The following is an 11,688-nucleotide window of genomic DNA, read 5'->3' as shown; positions in this document are numbered from 1 at the left end:
CAGCCCGAGGAGCCCCTCAGCCCGGGGAGCCCCGGGAGCCCCACAGCCCGGGCAGCCCGGGGAGCCTCACAGCCCGGGCAGCCCCGCAGCCCCACAGCCCGGGCAGCCCCACAGGCCGGGGAGCCCCACAGCCCGGGCAGCCCCTCAGCCCGGGCAGCCCCTCAGCCCCAGCCAGGCCGCGCATCGGCCGCCGGGCGGTCCCGCAGCATCGCCACCCCGCCCCGCGCCGCGCCCAGCCCGGCCCGGCCCGCCCCGGCGGGCGGTGCTGCGGCCGCCCCCGCTCCCAGCAGCCTTTGCAGCCGCCTACAATGAAATTTGCGAAGTTTTTTCGGTTTCGGCGCCATTTTCGAGTGGACTCGGAGGTGAGGAGGGAGGGCGGGCAGGGCGGCGGGGCCGGGGCGCGGCGCGGGGCGGCCGGCACCCCCTGTGCCCTGTCCCCGCTGAGGGCGGCACGGCCCGGCCCGGCTCGGCCCCGCGGGGGGGACAGGCGGGACGGGGCTCGCTGGGGGGGCTCGGCGGGACCCCCTCCCGCCGCTGCCCCGTGGGCGGGGTCGCGCCGCTCCCCGCGGGGCACGGCCGGACACGGGCCCGGCCGAAACTTCGCGGGAGGGGGGCGGCAAAGAAATGAAAAAAAAACAAACCGAAAACCCCAACCAACCCCCCCAGAACTGTTAAAAAGAACTTTTTAGGGGCGGGGGAGGGTGGGGAGCGCGGCAGCACCGAGAGCCCCCCCCGGGGGAGCCGCCCCGCGCCGCACAAAGGCGGCCCGGGGGCCCGGGGGGGCCGTGACGCAGCGGGCGGTGACAGCGGGGGGGACCCGGGGGGCGGCGGGCGGGGCCCCCCCGGGCCGTGGGTGCGGGGCCGGTTCCCACGTGGGTGCGGGGCGCCCCCAACACCCCCCGGCTGCCTTCTCCTCACTTTTTTTTTTTCCCCCTCTCACTATTAATAATTTTTAAATTATTTTTTATTTTTTTCTTTTGAGCCGCGCCCGCCCCCCGCAGGTGGGGCTCGGGGTTGATTTTTTTCTTCTTCTTCTTTTTTTTTTTTTCTTTTTTTTTTTTTTTCCCGTTTCCCTCTTTTTTTAAAGCGAACGCGGGGACCCGCGGGCTGCCGGCCCGGCGCGGAGTCTGCGCGCCCCCGCACGTAAAAAATAGTTTTATATATTTAAAAAAAAATTTACTAGTATCACCAAAGAATAATTCGCCGAAATAATTTAAAATCTTAAAGAAAATCCAATTGGCAGCCAGTTTTTGCTTTTTTTCTCCTTTCCCCCTCTCTGGTTGCTCGCTTTGTACAGGAAATTTGAATATCCTGGCAAGAGCCAGCTTCCCAGGGCAGCCTCGCAGCGCTCTGGGAGCTGCAGTGATGGAGCAACATGCACAGCACTGGGACTTTTCCCTTTCTAATTGATCCTACATACAATATTTTTCCCGTATGTGCATCAGGTATATAAAGACAATTTTTTTACGTTTGGAGAGTGAGTTTTCCAAGGTTAGATCATTAATTGCTCACCCCAAAAAACAGGAATTTTGCTGGTGTGTCTTATGCGTGTTAAGTGTAGGTGAGGGACCATCTGCCAAGTTTCATCATCTTATATTCTGAAGAAATCCAAAGAACTCACCGGCAACTGCAAAAGTCTGTATTTAGTTAATCGACTTTGGTGGGAAATACATTAAAACTGAGCTGCTAATGCACTAAACGTTAAAGAAATATAAGAGGGAAGCTTTAAGTAATGCTTCAGGCAAATCGAAAAAGGAAAAAAAAAAGTCAGTGTGCTTGTTATGTTTTGAATTATTATCTGACCAAAAAAGAAATAGGTTTTTTGTTTGTTTTTTTCCTGTTCTTAACAAATAAACTGTATAGGAACCGGGCTTCCAGATCTGACCCTTGTTTAACTGGATGAGATGACAATGCTAAAACTTGGAAGTAACAAAAAGCATCATACTTTTGTTCTCCTCAGCAGTGTTGAGAAAAAGCTGTGGATCCTGGAATTTTACAGTGGATTTTACTGGTTTTCTGGAGTGCTGTAAGTTGAAGTCTTGTCCCGCAGGCCTTTCCGAGCGCCAGTAGCTCCCCGTCCCACTAACACCCCCGCCTTGGTAAACACAGCTGATCCTGCTGGTAACAGTGTTGGGCTCGAGTTTCACATCGAGTGAAGTTAACGAATTCATTTTTTGCGTTATTTGAATCTGCCCTTTGTAGCTGCAGTTTGGTTTCGGGTGTTCGGCCCCACCTAAGAGCGCGTCGATGGCGTGTGGTTTAGCGCGGGGAAGGTGCGCCGTGCTGCGAGGAAAACGTGCTGGGGTTTATACGAACCGTGTGCTGCCTCCCTGACCCTTTTATGGGCAAATTAGTGAGGGGGGAAAAAAAAATTATTTTTGATGAAGCGCATGAGGAACAACCTGCTCTCACATGGCTCCGGCAAGAACAGGGAGGAAATACATTTTCTGCGTTAATTTTGTACCCCCAGGAGTGAGTCCTGGCTGGGCAGGGCAGCGATTTGGGGTGATGGGGAGATGCGCTGTGGGTGCCGCGCAAATGAAAGTAACTCGGCTGTGTGCGGTTCCCACGTCCGACTGCTCGGCTCCTTCACAGCCACTTCTCCTCCCGCAGCCCTCGCTCGCCTTCCGCAGCTCTGCGAGGCAATTCCTGCCGGGAGCGGCGGAGCTGGAGCCATGTGGTGGCTGTCGATCAAGCGCCGGGTCTGATCCCAGCTATTGGCCACATCTGTAAATATTCGGACGTGACTTTTGGTTAAACCTCATTGTTCAAAAGGAGGCAGCGACGAAAGTGTTGGGATTTTTTCAGAGCCAGGCAGATATGAAGTGTTCTGGTGGTGTTACTCACACCCTTATTTTCGTTTTGTCACCATAATTTTGCCTCGCTAATGAGCGCCCTGGACCTTCAGCTGTAATGAGATGATTTACTTTAGTCTTTTTGTAAAATAATAAGTGCCTTTTTATTTTTCCCAATTGTTTAGAATGAGAACAATGACTTCAGGATTTGTTTGTGCATGTCTCCTAGAAAACTGTTGGATAGCAGAGCTGGGGATTTTATTCCTATTTTTTTTCCTATATATAGGAAATGCTTAATATTTACTTGTCTGAGCTCACCTAACCCTGAAGTGTGTGGGTCAGTAAAGGCTCTGTATGCAAATCTGTCCTGTCATGGGCTCCTATATTTATTTCCTTTCCTTTCCCATGGTGCTCCTTCTCACATTTTTTACCATCTCTTTTTTTTCTGGTTAGTGTCAGTGGGGAGAGATGAGGTTGTATTTTAAGAGAATCCAGTATTTCAGAGGGAATTTGTTACGGTTTTGTGTGTGTGATTGGAGCGGGGGGGTGTTTTCTATTTAATTGCCCAATATACTTTGGCAAGCAGAAGTTGCATTGTTTTGTGAATTGCATTAATGGTTTTCTGCATGTTCAAATTCCCCAGTTATTTGGGGGATTTAATTAAACCTCTGTAGGTGGCTGGCTTACGTAGATGACAGGTAGAAGTTTCTATTTCTAGAAAGACTGGTGCACACACTGCAGGCGTGGAGCTCTTGGCAGCAGAAGGGCTGTTGCAGTGCTTTTGCACTGAGATGGAGCTTTTGGGGCAGTTCTTCTCATGTTTGGGGTTACCAGGAAGCAGGACACCCCTGTTCCTGGCTGTAGTAGGGTGCTGCTTGGAAGTTTAAAGTGCTCCTGGGATGCTGCTTCTACCTGACAGTGACAGAGGGCACTTGTGGTGCCACCACAAAAGCATCAACTCCCAAACAGCCTCTCTGCATCTTACCTCTTGTCCTAGGCCTGGTTTATCACCTAAACCAGCATAATTAAGATGTTTCCTTTGCTTCTGGTCTGCCAGGACCAGTGGAGTTGTTCTTGCTGCTGCTTCAGGGAGGAAGGTGCTGGCCATGGTTGTGCTCAATGGCTTTCCCACCTGCCCAGAGCTTCCCCTGTATTTTCTGGCTCATCCCTCCTTGCTGTACAGCACCTGGGTTATGATTTGAGGTTACCAGTGTGCCTTGGGTCCCACTGCCCAGAGTCACACTGAGCCAGTAGTGCCAGTAGCCCCAGCTGCAGGCATGGGGAGGATGGAGAGAGGAGGGATGTGGTTACTGTGCTGCACAGTCTGCCCTATCTGGAGCTGAAAACTTGATTTTTTTCTTCTCTAATTTTAAAAATACTTGCACCTATCTGTGTGTGCCTTGGAAGGGGACCTGCCCAACAGCCCTGGTCCTCCCTCCTGGAGTTGCCCCTCTCTGCCAGCACCTCTCAAACCCTTTCTGTTGTTGCTTTGTAGCTCCTACTGAAGCAGTGATCTGATTGTGTCCAGAGGGTCCGTGCAGGGGCTGATGTGCCCGTGTTCAGAGGTGAGTTGGGAAGGTAAGCTTGTGTCCCACCTCCTCCAAAATATCTGCAGCATCTGCATCCCTCTTGGTAAATGCAGCTCCCTCTGACCCTTCTTGGGTACTGAGAGTAATACCTTGGAGATTTTCAGGTGAACTCAAATTACCCTGTTCAGCTGCCAATTTCTGATTTGAAGTTGGGTTTCCAAAGCACAAACTAAGTGTGAAAGAAGCTGAAGTGAGAGATGGGATAATTCAAACATGGAACTATCTATTGCATAAAATATTGATGCTGTCATGTCATAAATGTGCATATTTTCTCAGATAGATATTTCACTGCCTATCCCAAATTTCCAGTTACCCAATACTTGGTGTGACTGTTGATTTTCCCTCTCTGCTGGAGGCTGGTGGAAGTGTATTGGACCCTTGCTTTGAAAAGTCCTCCTTACTGAAGAGAGCTTTTGCCCTTGTTGTTGAACTAGGCAAAAGTCTGGTTTATATAAATATAAAAACATTAATTAAAATGTGAACCTCGAGCACCATCAAAATGGATTCTAAAGCTGAACGTGTTTGCTGTTGCTTTTTTCTTTCAGATTCATTTGAAGAGATGAAAGAAATGAGATTGCACAGGTACAGTCAAGTAAAACATTGTTACAGAAGTAATTAATGGTAATATTATGTGGGGGGTTGTTTTGATTTAGCTCCTACAGGTGTAACACTGGGTATGTGTTTCCTTCGCAGCAAGTAGCAGCTGCTTGTTAGGGAGTTGTCTGGTGCTGTCAGTGTTGAGGACACTGAAGTGGTGAAAATACACTGCTTTTTTGTTGGCAAATATTTGATTTCAATTTTAAAATCACTTGGCATGGGTCACAAGAGCTTTTGAAATCCCTATTTTTAAGTTTGCTAAAGAAGCAGGGACTCAGTGGTGCGTTGGGTGCGAGGGGATGGCACAAGAATTGAAACCCAAGGCGTCATTTCTAACATTGTTCAGGTTTTTTTGTGATGCTGCTTTTTAAGAAAATGAATTGAAGGAAGTTGTCACATAACGGGAGCGGGGGGGAGGTTGAAAGGAAATACAAAAAATATCAGTGTGTTTGCATGGCTCCTGTGCAGCCCAGGCAGGCTGGTGTGTAAGAGCCACTGGCAGCTGCCTTCTGCAGGGCTGCAGCCCCTCCCTGCCCTGCTCTGGTACAGGCAGGAAATGTGATGAAGTTCCAGAGATCTTTAGTTTCTGGTCATACAAAGTTTGTCCACTCACATGGTAAATAAGCATCATTTAATCTTTTTAAAAATGAGGATTTTTTTACATATCTCAAAAGTCAAGTTGAGCTGAATAAAGAAATTTTAAGGAAAATTTAACAGGTTTCAACTGTTGGAATCTGGATTTATTTATCAGAAATACTAACATTGTGACTTCTGGAAAATCCTTGATGTTCAGCATCACCTGGGAGGAAAGTACAAGGTAATATTTCCCCACAGACCAGTTGGAAGAGCTGGGAAGTTCTGCAAGCTCTTCACAGTAGCAAAAGCAACTACTAAGTGTGATTTGGGGCTGGGGGGAACAGTTAATTTCTGACCTTGCTTCTGAAACTGGTTTCTTTGCACTATATAACTGCTTGTTCTCTTATAGTTACCGACTGTCTGATAGCACCTGTGAAGAAAAGAAACCCTGTCCTGTGGTGGTAATGCATGCATGTTAAATGTCTTCATTGTAGAGTGTTCTTCAGTTCTTTATATCATGGTTTAAAAAAAAATTACATATATATATATTCAAAATACCATTTGGAATGTCAACATTCAGTGGGCTTTGAGGAGATGTAGCAGCACATCATGGTTTGTAGGGACAAGGAGATACAGACCATTCTGGGCTGCCTCATTACCTCAAGGATAAGACAAGAAAGTGAGCTTCTGGTTATCATAGATGTGGAAGCTAACACATTCCCATGTATCTCGTTAGTTCAGGTATGTGTAGACACGTTCTCTTGGTGCTTGTACTGTGCACATCCTTTGCAGCTACAGATACATCCCTGTGAGCTCGTGTGTCTGGCCCTGCAGGCAGGAAGGACTTGTAGCTCCTTTTTGTTCTCCAACATGGGCATGACCACATCCTATACTAATCTACTCCTCAGCTATTGCTCTTGGGTCCTTTCCCTGGCAAAGGATTGGCCAAGGGCCCCTTGCCCTGTGTTTGGGGCAGAGAGGGGGGTCTGGAGGCCGTGGAGAGCTGTCAGCAGTGCTCTAGCAGCACGTAAATACTGGAGTTTGGGATTGCCTGTTGCTCTCCAGTATTGCATTGCTGCTTTAGTGAGGCTGGAAATCGGTCCCTGCCGCACGAGCCGGGGCTCTGGCTCTTGGGGTCCCTCTGTGGCACCCCCACGATTCTTCCCACACTGCCAGGGGCTCCGGGCTCCCACCCCAATAAACCACTGCGGAGGCAGCAACCAACGAGGGCTTGGTGTCGTGAATGGGGAAGGGGCAGGACCCAGCACTGCCCCAGGGTACCAGGGGTGGAGGGAGCAGGGAGCACTTCCTGCTGTCCAGGAGATGGTGATGAGCTCTTCTCTGGTCTCTGGGGGGAGGGAGGAGCTGGGGCTGCACAGGGGCAGTGCTGGCCCCTGGGTGTGCCCTATTCAGAGCCTGGGGAGGGGGTGTGGGGGATACTGGGGGGATGCAAGGGCTGGTGGGGACCAGAGCTTCAGCTGGGTGAGAGGGAGGGACACTCATTTGTGCCTGGGGTGCTCCTGGGGAAGCCCTGCTGAAGGAGCCATCATCCTTCCCCAAATTTCTGCAGCTGCCCCAGCCTCTGTCAGGACACCCCAGCTCTGGTACAGCTGGCATAGGGGGTCTGCCAGTGGCAGCATCTGGCACCATTTGAGCCATGGTGGAAAGAGTTTGGACCACCTGAGGATTTGCCTGCAGACCCATCACTCCTCCAGAGCTGTCCCAGCCCTATGGTGAAGGGTTTTTCCGTAATATTGCACCACTTTGAAGCTTCCAAACTCTGCTGGAATAGACACAAGGGCGACCACGGAGTCAGGGATGCTGCTGGGAAGGGCTGGGGTGGTGCCTGCCTGGTCAAGATTCATCTGCTATGGTGTGAATGAGCTTGTCGGTCCTGCTGGTGCTTGTGCATCGTTAACAGCCCCGATCCAGCAGCCTCCTGGTGGTTGTGAATTCCAGAATATTTGGTTTTTTCAGCTATTTTCAGGAATTCCTACATCACAGCCAATAGTTGTAGGGCAGGGGGAAATCCTCTTGCTGATTTAGAGCTGCACTCCCTGCTCCTGCTCTGTGCAGGGAGCGTCAGCACTGTCGGAACATCGGCACAGGGACCCCTGGAACACCGATGTCTCTGGCCTGGGGCAGTGCAAGGGGGGTGTGAGTGGGGAGGAACAGCTTTTAAAAGCCTTTGCCCTCAGAAGGGACAATCTCTCAATGTTTGGGTGCACAATTGATGCATTCTAAACCAGACGCTGGTATTCCACTTGTTTCTGTAAAATGGTTCATTCCCACTCAACAAGTCAAGCCATTAATTGCCATGTACCACACTGCTTCCCCTCGGGAAAATAACTTGGTGAATGACTTGGTCAACAGAGAAATTGGTCAATAAAGTTGGTAATTGTCTGTACATTTATATTAATTTTGCATCACTTTTTTTTTTTTTTTAAGAAATGTTTCTACTGATATTTATAGGTGGACTATAAGATTTAAAATTGCTTTTGCTTTTTTGGGGCCATTTCTGTTGTGGTCAGTTTGATTTTTCTCAGCTAGAAAAAGACATTTTCACCGTGTTCACAAACTGAAGACTCCTGCTAAAACTGCTTTCAGGCATCAGTTTCCTGCAGGATCAAAATGGGAATAATGGGAAAGTAAAAGCACTGCAGAGTCTGCGGGGCAGCAGACACAAATAAAATGTAGAGGCTAAATGAAGGCAATAGGATCCCAGGGAAATGCACCCCTGGAGGTGGCTGTGCAGGGTGTCAGCAGCACAGGCTGTGGCAGTGATGGATGTGCCAGAACTGGGGCATGGGGGTGTCAGGAGCGAGGGCTGAGGGTGCAGGACCGCGCTCCTGCCTGGCTCCCAGCACCTTGTGTGTCCCCACAGATACTTCAGGATATTGCAAATGATTAATACAGAAAGTCCAGGGGGCAGGGGGGCAGACATCCAGCTGTCCTTTTCTTTCTCAGAAGCTAGGGAAGTGCCTATCTTTTTTTTCCCCTGAGATGTAGAAGTTTGCCTTTGACACAAGTGCAAGTTGACTTCCATAATACATTTGAGCACAAACCACTTAGAAAAAAAAGCACTAAATGCCTTTGCAGAGCATCCCTGGGCTGACCAGTCCCCCTCAGACCCACACTGCAATGCTTTGAGGCATCTGCAGAGGGGCAGCAGCACAGGCAAAGCAGCCTGGGCAAACTCTGTTTGTGTAAGATAAGGCAAGATGTGCTTTTTTTTGTTTAAATGTGAAATCTGCTGCATCAGGAATGCATGTGACCACTGTAGAGGAAGAGTCTTTTGAGTTCCCTCAGTAGTTTTTGCTGTGATTTTATAAACAAGTTGGAAGGCAGCAGTTCCCTGTGGTGGGTAAATATGTGCTGCACATCATCACAGCACTGCATGGCTGCTGGGCTTAGAGGGCAGTCATTAAACAAGTCTCTAATTCCCACTTTTCTACACCAATCTTTTTTTTTGTTGTTGTTTTTTTTTTTATTTACACCAGACCAAAATTCTCCCACTTACTAAGACTGAGGTTATGTTGCCCTGCTCACAGTACCAGGTACCTCCATTAGAGGTGGTGTGGGTGTCAAACGAGGTGTTGCAGATTCCTGTAAACACTGGAAAAGCAACCCAAAAAGCCACCTTATCTACCTTCAGCGTTTTTGTTCATCTCCTTTGATGCAGAAGGAATTTTTGGCAAAGGTTGGCAGCTCATTGTGGTATCCAGCATTATCTTGCTTTTCCTGCACTTCTTGCCCACCCACCTCATCTGCTTTTCCCCAGCTCACATCCAGCGTGTTCGGAGCTGGGACTGCCTTTGGCAGGTGTTAGTGCAGTGCCCAACAGCCACTCCCAGTGCCTGATGTTAATGACTTCAGGTCCTGCTCTTTGCACTACAGAGACCTTTCATGTGTCTCATTCTCTCCTTGCGGGGTAGCAGACCCTGGCTCGGTACCCAGCTGTGCAGCTGCCCCCAGCACAAAGCTGCACAAAGAAAAAAAATCTTGGGTTAAATTAGATGTGGCAGATATCAGGCACATGGCAAAACAGAAGCCAGCTCACCTCTCCCATGAGGGTTTGCTAAAGTGACAATGATGACCAGTGCAAACGATGGCTCTGACACCCTCATGGCACAGTGGTTCCTGACAACAAACTCACCAAATGGAAGAAAAACACAAATTCAAGTGTTTTATTTTCTGATGTAAGATGTTGCTCTCCACAATTTCTCATGTAAACCCATCCTTGTGGCTGTTCAAGTAACAGGATACTGAAGTGTACTCAAACCGTGATTCAAGCAGAGCATATATTCATTTCTAAACTGTCCAGGGTGAGTTCTCATACCATATAGTGGGTGAGAGAAAATAGCCTCCCCTCATACTGAAAAGAAATGATTTGGGTGTGCAGGACTGATGTGCCAGGCAAGGTCTGATGGCTGGGAGGGGACTGGAGGTGTGGAAGATGCAGCTCATCAACAAGGGAATTGTGATTGTGCTATACTAGAAAGCACAGGGTCTTTTCTTTGTGGAGTTTACTCCACAGAAGATATTTCTACCCCGTATTTTGTATTCTCTGATTGCTGCAGGATATTTTGGGCTTTGTGAATGGAGGAGGAAATTTTGTCATGAAAAGAAACGGGAGGAAAGATCTGCTAAAGGCACATCAGTGAACATTTGGAAGCTCACACACACACACACGCACACACACACACACACACCCCATTACCCTGCTCCTCCCTGCCTTAGGGTTGGCTTAGTCACGTCCCAGTTCCTCAGATGGGAAACAGGCAAGTGGAGCATCAGCACCGCAGCTCTGGCGCTTCCCCGATGCGCAGGAAAGGCAGCGCGTTCTGTCGATCCCAGGCAGTCTGTTCCTGGGAGAAGGATTCTATCCCTCTCCAACCCGCGGGACAGCCAAGCCAAACCCTTCGTGTTTCTGCCAGCCCTGCCCCAGCTGCCCGCAGCCCCGCGCTGGCCGAGCTCCCAGCGGCACAGACGGAATTCCCTGCGGATCCGGGGGCTCCAGGGGCAAACACAGCCCCACAGCGCCATCCACACCCCTTCCCTCGGGCAGAATCCACGGAGGACACGGGGCTTCCCGTGGCCGGGCTGGAACAGGCGAACTAAACAAGGTTATTTCACTGCCACGGGTAGCAGAATATCGTGGGAAAAGTACGTTTTGCTTAAGTCTCCAAAAAACAACTCTGTAGCATGCCCGCTGGTGCTGCTGAGATTTCAGGATTATAAATTGGGTGCAGATGAGCTACCCAAGAAGCCATCTAAGAGAGCTGGGGCTGGAGCTAGAAAGAGCTGATTCCTTATTTATACAGACAGACAGTATCTACTGGGGTGTTTTCCTGATTGTGAAGGGCTGGGGTGGGGAATCACAACTTCTGAGAGGACACTGGGAGTCCCCTCACACAGCCCTAATGCCCAAAGCTGTATCCTACAGGTACCATGATTTGCCACAGTTCACCTGGAGATATTCAGGAGACACACGAGTGTTGGTTCCCTTCTGGTTACAGTGGGGACAAAATAAAGATGCCACTAATAATAATTGTTAGACAGACACCAGCCTCTTCCTGGAGCAGGTCAATCTACTGCACCTTGGTTTATTCACCATCACTGGCCTGTCTCTCCTACCTGGTTCCACAAGGATTTCCATCTCCCAAGATGAAGTTTCAAATCCTCATTTGGTGTTTGACTGGAGCAGAGCCCACGCACAGAAGGGCATTTGCAGCCACTCAAATGCATCCCCAACACGCACCCTGCACCAGGCTTTCATCACCTGGCAGTTACCAGCACGATCCCTCTCTCAACTTCTCTAGGGATGAAAACCCTCACAGCCAGTTCTTGGATTGTGCTGAATCTTTGTGCTTTTCTGGCCCTACCCTCTTCACCTTGGTGCCTGCAGTACCATGAGCTCACTTGGTACTGGCATCTGTACAGAGCTGGAAGTGTTTTCCCTGTCAGAATACTCATCAAACTACATCTGTTTGAGTAATTAAATACTAGAACAATTAAAAAAAAAAAAAAGAAAGAAAAAACCAGACCACAGTGTCTCAGCTTATGAAGGTGCTTGCCAAGAGTGGAGATCTGATCTTGCAAGGTGCAACCTGCTGCACAGGAATGAAAGG

The 11,688-nt window shown here is 49.5% G+C and overlaps 1 long non-coding RNA gene across 3 annotated transcripts; it reads left to right on the top strand.

Moving 5' to 3' along the window:
- Positions 1 to 245: 245 nt before the first annotated feature.
- LOC131583717 (uncharacterized) lies at positions 246 to 6,930 on the top strand. Of its 3 annotated transcripts, XR_009278578.1 has the most exons (4): positions 258 to 362; positions 1,964 to 2,026; positions 4,291 to 4,966; positions 5,733 to 6,930. It is a non-coding gene; the product is annotated as an uncharacterized LOC131583717 (long non-coding RNA). The 3 variants fall into 3 exon arrangements; XR_009278577.1 differs by having other exon boundaries at positions 246 to 362; positions 1,961 to 2,026; positions 4,291 to 6,930; XR_009278576.1 differs by having other exon boundaries at positions 4,291 to 6,930.
- Positions 6,931 to 11,688: the final 4,758 nt, after the last annotated feature.

Source organism: Poecile atricapillus, chromosome 12 (assembly GCF_030490865.1).
Source record: "Poecile atricapillus isolate bPoeAtr1 chromosome 12, bPoeAtr1.hap1, whole genome shotgun sequence".
NCBI lineage: Eukaryota > Metazoa > Chordata > Aves > Passeriformes > Paridae > Poecile > Poecile atricapillus.
Note: the sequence above shows the minus strand (reverse complement) of the source record. Positions and strands in the feature narration are given on the sequence as shown.